Source organism: Ipomoea nil, unplaced genomic scaffold (assembly GCF_001879475.1).
Source record: "Ipomoea nil cultivar Tokyo-kokei standard unplaced genomic scaffold, Asagao_1.1 scaffold0943, whole genome shotgun sequence".
Classification (NCBI taxonomy): Eukaryota; Viridiplantae; Streptophyta; class Magnoliopsida; order Solanales; family Convolvulaceae; genus Ipomoea; species Ipomoea nil.
This window is the reverse complement of record NW_017617371.1, coordinates 412,576-424,533: the sequence shown is the minus strand read 5'-3', so window position 1 is coordinate 424,533 and position 11,958 is coordinate 412,576. Positions and strand designations below refer to the sequence as shown.

The 11,958-nt window shown below is 32.4% G+C and overlaps 1 pseudogene; it reads right to left on the bottom strand.

Moving 5' to 3' along the window:
* Positions 1 to 6,603: 6,603 nt before the first annotated feature.
* LOC109179680 lies at positions 6,604 to 7,736 on the bottom strand (annotated as a pseudogene).
* Between the last annotated feature and the right edge of the window lie 4,222 nt (positions 7,737 to 11,958).

The following is an 11,958-nucleotide window of genomic DNA, read 5'->3' as shown; positions in this document are numbered from 1 at the left end:
TTCATGGTGAGATGCTCTGTTTCGAATTTCAAGCTTGGTCCACCATACTTGTACGTTTCTTTGTATGGTGCAAGACTTCTGTGAGACTTGTGCATTTAACTTAGCTAGTCTCCATTAGCTAGTCTCTCCTTGGCTAGTCTCCATTTAGCTAGTCTCTCCTTAGCTAGTCTCTATTCTAGCTAGTCTCTCCTTAGCTAGTCTCTATACGGTTTTGTATACTTGGAGCTAGTCTCTCATACTCTTCAAGCTAGTCTCCCATACGGTTATACGGTCCAAGCTAGTCTCCCATACGGTCTTCGTATACATTGAGCTAGTCTCTCATACTTGGAGCTAGTCTCTCATACGTCCAGGCTAGTCTCTCATACGGTGGAGTTAGTCTCTCATACGGTCCAAGCTAGTCTCCAAAGCAAGCTTAAAAATTGCTTCACTTGAGATTCGAACTAAGGATCACTTGTCTTTGCTCACACGCGTATCTTCCAACTCCTCTAGCATGGTTCTTGGTGACTTTTCCGCAACATAATTGTGTTAAGCTATAATCCCGCTTAACATCGAAAATCAAAATATGATTTTCCAGACTTGTACATGGGTTGCATGATATAGGTGCACCATACTCCGTAGACTAGGACTGACTCAAATACAATAAAATTGGGGACTACTTGATTTTTCAAAAATACATTCGGCTCATCAAAATTTACAATATATTCCTAACAATAGAGCTCTAAATTGTGAACATAGAGCTTCGAAAATTATGAATGTAATTATGGAGTTATGAATGTACAGTTATGGATATGAATGTACATTTATGGAGTTATGAATGTACAGTTATAGAGTTATGAATGTACAATTATGGAGTTATGAATGTATAGTTATTAACATATAGTAATAAAATTATGAACATATACTCCTATAACGAAGCAGTCTGAAATTTAAAAAAAAAAAAAAAAAAAAAAAAAAAAAAAAAAAAACAGTGTCTAACGGCCCTGTTACCCGTGTCCAGCATGCAAGCTGACACGGGTCCAACGCATAACGATTGGCTCTTATTAGTATAGATTATTATTATTATTATTATTATTATTATTATTATTATTATTTGACGCAAGTTCACCAAAAACAAAATCTAACTTACAAGACCAACTCTTCTCTTCCCTCTCTGCTAAATCTTAAAAGCATGACAACCAAAAAAATAAATAAATAAATAAATAAATAGATAAAAAATATTGAAGCTATTGTTATGTATTGATTAGCCACACAAAAATACAATTGACACTTGTATATATCTCACTTTAAACTTTAAAATTTAAGAACATACATGTAACTACATAAATACAATAGATTAGAAAATAATTTATGTGCCACATCTTCATTCATTCCTATACTCATTCATTATTTTATCTTGATTATCACTCACATCTTAAATCATATCAAATATTTTTATTACAGAGTATAATTTACAGTGCCGCCGCACAAGATTGCACTGTATCCTTTAAAAAATTTAATCATATTTTTACTTAGCTTGTTGGTTTTGCTTGTAAAAGAAAATCTATAAAATATTTGGAAAGCAGCTTTGACTTGTGACTTTGTGAGTGAGAAAGAAGCATATAATCCAATCCTCTGCAGAATAACCAACTTTATTCCATCCATATCTTCTAAGAATAATCTTGGTTTTGTATACACGAAATCCATTTTTCTTCCTTTTCATAATAATAATTATTTGGAATCTGTATCTTTTTTGTTTTTTACTTTTTGACTGACCATTTGGAAATTATTTATTTATTTCATTTTACTTTTTAAAAAAAAAAACAAAGAAAAATAGATTAATAAGTAACACATTAATTTTAAATACAATTAGATTCCCTCGAACCAAACTTAGAGGTTAAGTCATTCGCTAAAATTTGAATTAATTATAAGTTAACCATCTCAAAACATGACGAACTGACATACTACATATAGTTTGAATTAAAATCATACACTCCTTGATGATAAAACCCACATAAGATAAGTCTTCAAACATGTTAGAGTATCAAGCTCCATGATGATATTATCCTGCACTTTTTTTTTTTTAACACTTTGAGAAATCACACTTTTATATGTCAGTTCAAAAGAGTGGTACTATATTTATCCGAATTTTATCTTTTCATATTTAATTATTATTATTATTATTATTATTATTATTATTATTATTATATTATTATTATTATATTTGTATTTACCTACTAATAAATTGATTTCATTTTAAAGTGAGATGGGATTGACTCATTCAAAGGTAATTAATTAAAGGATAAGGGTCAAATAGACCCTAACTATATATTAAAGTGTAATTAGACTCTTGAACTAAAAAAAAAAAAAAAAAAAAAAAAAAAAAAACCTTCAATTAAACCTTAAATTAGTTAAAATAGTGCAATTAACATATTTGACCTATAATAGCATGTTACCTTTAAGTCACCTGCCACGTAGAATTTCACGTAAAATGCCATGTCAATTAATATTTTAAGTTTAGTTTTTTAAGTAAATTAATTATATTATGTTTTTTGAGACAGGGGATCCCTTCACGTGGTTTGAGACAGGGGATCCCTTGTCTCCTTATGTGTTTATCATTTGTGCTAAATGTCTTTATTTTTGTTACAACAGGTTCAGAATTCAGGAGCTATTCATGGTTTTAGGGTAACAACTAACAAGATGAGCACCTGTGATCTCACACTTATTTTTCGCAGATGACAATTTACTTTTCTTTAAAATCAATGCTCAGGAAGTAAAGCAATATAAAGCCTACATACCTATGAGTACCTTTCTAGCCAAGCTGTCAATTTTCATAAGTCACATGTTTCTTTTAGTAAAAACACTTCTGAGGAAGATCTTGTGTAACAAGTTTACTTGGTGTTGCTCAATCTGCTAATTTTGGTAAGTATTCGGGGCTTCACTGCGTTTGTAGGAAGGAATATACGTGTTGTTTTTTCATATATTGAGAATAAAGTTGAACCGGTTTTGGTGGGGTTCTAGTGGTGCAAATGGTAGAGGTATTCATTGGATTGCTTGGGTATCCCTGAGAAGTTTGGGGTTTTGGGTTTTAAAGATTGCATGGTTTTAACTTAGCTATGTTGGGGAAACAAAGGGTTGAGATTTCTTACTAAGCCACATTCACTGGCTGTAGGTGTTTATAAAGCAATGTATTTTCCTAACTCCTCTTTTATTGATGTCTCTTTAGGCAATCGTCCGTCCTATTTTTGTCGGAGTAGTATTATGGTTGCTCATGAGCTTATTTGTAGTGGGGTAAGACATAGAATGTGAATGATGCTAAAACTATGGCTTTGGGGTGATCCTTGGTTAACATGGTGATTCAAATAAGATGATTCAGACCATAATGCCACATTATCTCTGTGGTACTAGCAGGGACGGAGCAAGAAATTCGGTTGAGGGGGCGAAGAAGTAGGGACGAATTCTGAATTTTTTTCAGTAAAGGCGAAACATTAAAACAAAAGAGATAATTTAAATAAAAAAACACATCTCATTATTAATATAAAGAATGTTATATATATATATACATACATATATATATATGTGTGTGTGTGTGTGTGTGTGTGTGTGTGTGTGTGTGTGTATTAAATATTAAAAATGTATTAAAAACGTAACTGTGTTGAAAACATAGGGAGGGAGTTAAAAAACTGTTATTGAGCCAAGTATAAAACTATGTTAATGCCAAGATTCAATCCCCTATCCTTTATCATAACTCAACATGTGTTCAACCAACTCTTGTTAACATTTAATAGTTTTATTGGAATAAGGGTCAAATAGGCCATTGAACTGCACACAAGAATGCAATTAGGCCACTGAACTTAAAAAACCTACAATTGGGTCCCTAAACTAACCAATTTCATTCAATTTGTCCATTTTTCAGGTTTCTCAAGTTGCTAACAAGTTACCCCTCCACTAGGATGCATGTGTGGCATTTAAAAAAAAATTAATTTTTTTTAAAAAAATCTTAAATTAGTTTTTTTTAATGTTTAATAAATAAAAATAAAATAATTTGTTTTTTTGAAAATAAAATCCAAGCCGTCTTAACAAATTATTTTATATTCAAAAAAATTGTTTTTAGTTTTTATTTATTAAACATTAAAAAACTAATTTAAAAATAAATTATTTTAGTTTTTATTTATTAAATATTAAAAAAACTAATTTAAAAATAAATTATATTTAAAACAATGACACATATGCATCCTAGGTGGAGGGTAACTTGTTAGCAACTTGAGAAACTTGAAAAATGGACAAATTGAATGAAATTGGTTAGTTTAGGGACCCAATTGTAGATTTTTTAAGTTCAATGGCCTAATTGCATTTTCGTGTGCAGTTCAGTGGCCTATTTGACCCTTATTCCTAGTTTTATTTTACTAATACTAACACATGTACTATATATACATATATACATACAAAAATTATATATGGGGTGCATGGGGTGGGGTGTGGGGGGAGGGGAGCAGCTGCCCCTCTTGGCTCCGTCCCTGGGTACTAGGATGACAGGTTTAATTGATCCCACCAAGCAGACTTGGACTTATCTCTGTTAAGAAATTTTCCTGCCTTGTGACATTGATCGTATTACATGCATGTTTACCATTGCGCCCGAATTATGAGGATTCATGCTACTGGTATGGAGATCTAGAAATGTTATAATGTCAAAAATGGTTATAGAACCATAACGGGGGGACCTTGATTTGCAACCTGTTGATTTTAAGAGTTGGACCAAACTTTTGAAAATTGAACATCCCTCTCAAATGGAGGCCGGACCTTCCTCTAGAGAGCACTAAATGATGTGTTTTGTAGCACCACAAATTTATACCAAAAAGGGTGGATGTAACTATGTGAAGCTCTCATGTCCAAAAGTGTGGGGTCAAAATGAGGATATGATGCATGCATGCATTTATATATTTTGTGTGATTATTCCAGCAGGTTTGGAATGAGTCTATGCTAGCTACCGCTGTCACGGTTGGAGGGAGTTTCTTTCTCAGGTTGGCTGGACATGTGTTGGAGCTTTGTTTAGCTCTTTATTATGTGCTAATCAAAATTCATTTCAAAAATTATTAAATATTTTAATCATAGACTATTATGATTAGATTTTTTTTTTTTAAATCACTTAATAAAATTGATAGACAAAAAAGTTGATTAATAGACAATCGATATATAGACAAATTTTGTGACATTCTAAATATTTAAATTTTTTGAGCAATAAAAATATAATGCATTAATATTGTGTCTATCTCCAAACATAAAGCATGTGAACGAACAAATAGTTTGGGTGAGACTTTTAAATAGGTTTAAAATTATAAACAAATCCTATTTGCAGGTGCAAATTTATAGTGAAATTGCACTAATATTGTGACTATCTCCAAACATAAACCATGTGAATGGAAAAATAGTTTTGGTGAGACTTTTAAATAGATTTAAAATTATAAACAAATTCTATTTGGTGCATATTTATAGTGAAATTGCACTAATAATATTGTGTCTATTTCCAAACATAAAGCATGTGAACGGAAAAATAGTTTGAGTGAGACTTTTAAATTGATTTAAAATTATTAACAAATTCTATTTAGTGAAAATTTATAGTGAAATTGCACTAATATTGTGTTTATTTCTAAATATAAATCATATGAACGAAAAAATAGTTTGAGTGAGACTTTTAGATAGATTTAAAATTATTAACAAATTCTATTTAGTATAAATTTATAGTGAAATTGAATTCTAATGAAAAAAAAAAAAGAAGATATATTCCAATTCTCAAACATTTTGAAACCCAAAATACTAAATATATAGTACATTTTGTGTGGGTGTGAATATATATACAATAAAGTTTTTATTTTTTTAAAGATTATTTTAGTTTCTCTAATTTTTTTCATGCATAGCATGAATAGATTATGAGTTTTAAAAAAAAAAATTAATAAGGAACTAAAACTTTAAAAAGTATATTATTTATTTATTTTTATGAAATACCTCCAATTTAATATCTATATATCAACTTTAATAGTAACAAGTCATCGCATTATATAGTACTTGACTTACTTAACTTTACTTATTTCGCTTTAGTCAATTCAAACAACTATTGGGTAATTTCAACAATTAATTCTCAAGAATTATTTTTGCCACGTGTAATGCATAACTTTCAATGTCACATTTTGTTTTGTACAAATCTCTAATAGAAACTTAAAACAATTGAAATGCATCATATTTTTACTTTTGGATTACAAGGTAGTATATGTTCTATATTTTCTCTATCTATTGCTACGAAATATAACACATCGTGAAACATATATTGAATCTCAATCATCTAAGATGAATATATTAAAAAATAAATAAATAAAACATATATTGAATCTCAATCATCTAAGATGAATATATTAAAAAATAAATAAATAAAAAGTAGTAGAAGAAGAAGAGTGCTTATCAAGCTAATTTAAGGACAAAATAAAATTGTTCCTTTTAGATGTGTATATGACAATAATAACCAAAATGAACATAACCGCGATACTTACGTGGGATTTTTACTTTCGTCCATTTTTTACTCTTCAATTCTAGCACATAAGCACTATGAATTTCACCACCTTTTGTATTTATCACCATCATATTCCCCTGCCACCCTGTCAAATATGTCACGTCGGATGTAGAGTCGGGGACGCGCGTGACGAACACCCATGTGTCGTCCTCTAATGCAACCACGTCACATCTTTTCCTGATTTTGTCCACGTCACATCTTTTCCTGATTTTGTATATTACCCTGTCAATCTCCACATCGTTAGCCTGCAACCATATGTCACGGTCGCTTACGTGCCATTGTCGGGTGACAAAGTCGAGTGTTTCAGTGGTATGACAACTGGCGACGTGGAACTCACCACATTGGAACACGCACGTGCACACGTATCGCCCGATTGACATGTCAACGTCGTCCACGTGTCCCTTGCCACGTCGTACGCCAACGTTGATTTCAGCGCTAAGGTAGTGGTCGAGCTCCGTCCGCCGGCGACCACCACTGTCCCGCCATCCTCCGACGCCGCACATCCGAAGAACAGGCGGTCCTCGCCTGGCATATCGGCGCCGCGCCTCCACGTGGCGGAGAAGAAGTTGTAGATGAAAACTGAATTCAGATACCGCCGTGTCACCGGATCGCACCCCCCTATCACCGCCAGCTCCGCCCCAATACCGACCACGCGACATAACACCGGCATCCTTTCCACCACCTCCGGTATCGGCGGAAAATCATGCCAACGCCTTTTCACCGGGTCGAATAGCGTGAGCCGGAAACCCAGTGTATCCGATCTGCTTAAACCTGACTGACAGATGGCAATGACAGGTCGGGTTAGACCAGAAGCTTTCCGGCGCCGGAGGAACTCCGGCTGCTTAATCACAGCTTTCCATGCTCTACATACAGATGAAGCCTTGGGAAACTGATCAAACGAAATCCGAATAAGACATTCAAAAGCTAAGTCGTTGGGAAGACCGGGAATCAGCTCCATTGCAAGAAAACAGAGAAAAGCAAGTGATCGGAGCAGAATTATATTGCAGATTATTATATTTCAGAGTTTTGGGTTGGGTTCTTGAAGATGAAAGGAAACAATAAATAGCGTCTTTATTAAGCTTTGGGGCCAAAACCAATGTAGCTTTGTTAGGGTTGCCGAATTCTAAGTTGTATGGGATCCAAACTTTTAGAAACTTCTTTACAATTTTGGAATTATTCTATTCAAATTTTTACAAGTCCTAATACTATTTGATTTAAACTTCTAAACAAATTTAAAAAAAGTAAAATAGTATTCAATTTGGACTTTGGTATTCGTGCTAGTTAAGATAAAAACATCTTATGAATTTTTAACAAATTAATATTTTCTCTCTAAATTCATTTTTATTACTTTTTTAAAAAATAAAATTAATAGTATAAAAATATATCATTAAAAATTTTAAATGATATTTTTATTTAAAAAAATAGAAATATTGGTTTTTTTTTTGTTTTTTTTAATTAAGCTATAATTATATTAAATCACTGTCAGTGTAAATTTAGGTTACTTAAAAATATAAAAAAAAATTAATATCAATGTCATTTAAAAGATCTCAATTAGAGTTGGGTAATAATATATTTTTTATATATTAATTTTATTTGTATAAAAAGAAAAAAAGTACATTTAAGTTTTTTTAAAAGAAATTATGAAGTAAAATATTCAATTATTAAGATTACAATTCTAAAATAAATTTCAAAATCTCTAAATCAATCAAGACCGATGAATTAAAATCACCAATTAAATCATTTCTCACCAAGGCACCAACAATGAAATACTACACGTCTTAATAAATAGCTATGATACGGAGTACTATTTTTAGAATATTGTAGAAACCAAGGTTCGAACCTCGGCGGCGGCAGTGTGGGAATTATGTTCAAAGTGGGCAGATTCCTTGTGCGCACCGGCATTTGGCCCTGCCTACTAACCCATTGAGTCACCGTGATTTATGATGGGGTGTGAACCCCGTGGGCTCGGGGCCCAAGAAGAAAAGAGATAAAGCCCAGACAAAGAAGGGAAGCCCAAGAAGAAAATGGAGCAAGCCCAAAAGAGATACGAGCCAAACCGAGGAGTCGGTTGGCCCGGGAGTCGGCTCGACCCGGAGGTCGGCACGGGTAGAGGGTTGGACTAACTAGCCGTTATTCCTAATTATCTACCCTTAAAAGTCCTATTTATCTACCTCATCCATAACCCCCAAATAAAGGCTACCTATTAAGTCTCCCACTTATTACCCCACTAATAACCAAGTTAATACCTATTAACTACCCTACTAAATGGTCCAACGGACACTTTTGGGGATGGGCTAGCTATAAAAGGAGGAGAAGACAAGAAGAAAGGGGGGGGGGGGGATCCACTCACTCATACACACATAGGAGGACTCTCCCAAGCACTCTTCCTACACACTTGAAGACTACTATCACTCTCCCACAACTACTCTCCCAAGAAGGCCTCATTCCACAACATACCAAGAAGGCTCCACCACTCATCCATACAAATGGAAGGACTCTTCCACACCATTCCATCACTCTTCTTATATTATTATTGCTATATTATTAGAAACACAACACTTTGTGTAGAGAATAGCCCTACAAGTATGTACAAAGACACCTACAAAATACATAGTGGAATTAGGCTTGTCACCGCCCAAAAAGGCCCGTGGTTTTCACCTTTCGGTTTCCACGTACAAAAGCATTGAGTTATATTTTTCTACTTATTTTTCTATAAACATCATGTGAAAGGTGAATCCACCGACCAAGGTTGTGTTGGACCTCCTTGGGCCCGAAAACCCAAAAACCAACAATTTACATCCTCCCACAAGCTCTGTCGGGTCGGAGGTGGGGGGCCCTTAGGGCTGGGGATTCAGTCTTTGGGGTAAGAATATTGTAGAAACTAAACGAAAAAGTATTCAAAAGTCAATAAAAGTATGTTTGACATATAGATTTTCATAGACTTTAATAAAATTCATAAAATTTTCCTAATAATTTAAACGCTCTCTTAAATTCTTAATTTAAACTCTTTACATGTATAGTATAGGGTAAATCCATCTAAGTTGGTCAATTTGTTAACTAGATTAATTATAAGTTTAACTCTCAACGAGAATGATCTAATTGGCCTTCTTGGTTTGAGCCGATCAATATTGAGCAACCAATTGTAATTTACCTCTATGTGGTCATTTGTCAACTAAGATCATAACGCGGAGTTTACTCATCAATACACACCCTCGTAGGTTTCCCTCGTCACCCAAACTCCATTAAACTACATAGTATATCTATTGATAAATCTAGAAAACTAAATCTAAAACTAAACTCTTAAATACATAAAAGCGAACCCCTAAACCAAATTTTTTAAAAAAATATCATAAATTTTAAAAGGTGAACTTTGAGTTGAATAATTTTCATACTCAGTGCATGCAACTAATGATATCGTTAGGTGCATTTTATATTATTGTTGGGTGTATTTTGTGTATTTTGAGTCTGTTTGGCAGAGCTTATTTAGGAGCTTATAGCTTATTTTAAACTACTAATAAGCTATAAGCTATGTTTGGTAATGTTAATCAAAATAAACTCGTAGCTTAAAATAAGAGCTTATTTTGGAACATTACTTTAGATAGCGTTTCAAAATAAGCTACTAGCTTCTTAACTTCTTCTTCTTTTTTTTTTTTCAATTTTGTCCTTATTATTTTAAAGAAATGACATCATTTACCTCTCAATTAAAACCATTTTCTCTTCTCCTTTATCCGCAAGTTTCACCACAAATATTATTATTATTATTATTATTATTATTATTATTATTATTATTATTATTATTATTATTATTATTATTATTATTATTATTAGATGAAGGAGATTCGCAATAATATTACTACTTCATTATAGGATGTTAGGTCATGATTATGCTAATAGTTTTATTTCAAAATGTTATTTTTTTTTTGAAGACGAAATGTTAAATTTTAATATGTTTAAATTTTATGAAGATATCTTTTTTTGTCTTTTTACATTTATCAGCTTATCAAAAAGCTAATTTTACCAAACACTTCCAAGCACAACAGCTAGCTTAATCGCTTTTCAGTTTTTAGCTCCTAACTTATAGTTTTTCAACTTTCTGCTCCTTTTTAGCTTTCAGCTACCTCTCCAGCTAAATTTGCCAAACATAGCATTTATATTGTTACTAAGGCTCTGTTTGGCAACGCTAAGCTAGGAGCTTATAGCTTATTTTAAGCTACTAATAAGCTATAAGCTCTGTTTGGTAATGTTCCCAAAATAAGCTCCTAGCTTAAAATAAAAGCTTATTTTGGAACGCTACTTTAGGTAGCTTTTGAAAATAAGCTACTAGCTTCCTAACTTTTTTTTCATCTTTACCCTTATTATTTTAAAGTAATGACATATTTTAACCTTATGAATTAAAACCCTTTCTCTTCCCCTATCCCAACTTTCACGTCAATCCCTTCATCTTTAGCTTATTATTATTATTATTATTATTATTATTATTATTATTATTATTATTATTTTTAAATTAGCAATATGGTTTCAACCAATGACAATATTTCTACTTCATTATGGGATGCTAGATCATGATCATGCTAATAGTTTTATTTTAAAAAATGTTTACTTTTTTTTTGGAAGACAAACTGTTAAATTTTAATATGTAAACAAATTAATTTAAATTTTATGAAGATGTCCTTTTTAGTCTTTTTACATTTATCAGTTTACCAAAAAGCTAATTTTACCAAACACTTTCAATCATAACAGCTAGCTTAACAGCTCTTCAATTTTCAGCTCCGAGCTTATAGCTTTTCAGCTTTCAGCTCATTTTCAGCTATCAGCTCCTAGCTTATAGCAATCGTTATATCCTACACCACGGCGCACATAGCACTGTGCGCCGCGCGCCTCCCAAAACGACGTCGTTTTGGAGTCGTGTTGGGAGGCGCGGTAGGAAGTTGCTGAGATTATGTGTATTCGTTCACAACGTTATGTGTATTCGTTCACAACGTTATGTGTATTGGTTCATACAGTTATGTGTATTTTTTATACAATTATGTACATTATTTTTATACAATTATGTACATCCGAATCAGAAAATTTGTGTGTATTATGTTAAGAGTTGATGTGTATTATGTTAAAAGTTTATGTTTATTATGTATTATGTTAGATTATGTGTATTATCTTTTAAAAAGAGTATGTATATTTTGTTATAACATTATGTGTATTCATGTATAACATTATGTGTATTCAAGTATAACATTATGTACATTCTTGAACAGCGGGTTTTTTTTTAAAGAAAAGCCTACTGCCATTCACTGGGGCGGGAAATTTCAAAAAAAAAAAATAATTAAAACGACGTCGTTTTGCATCTGGGCGCATAGTGCAATGTACGCCGTGGTGTAGGATATAAATTGCCAGCTTATAGCTTTTCAGCTAGGTTTGCCAAA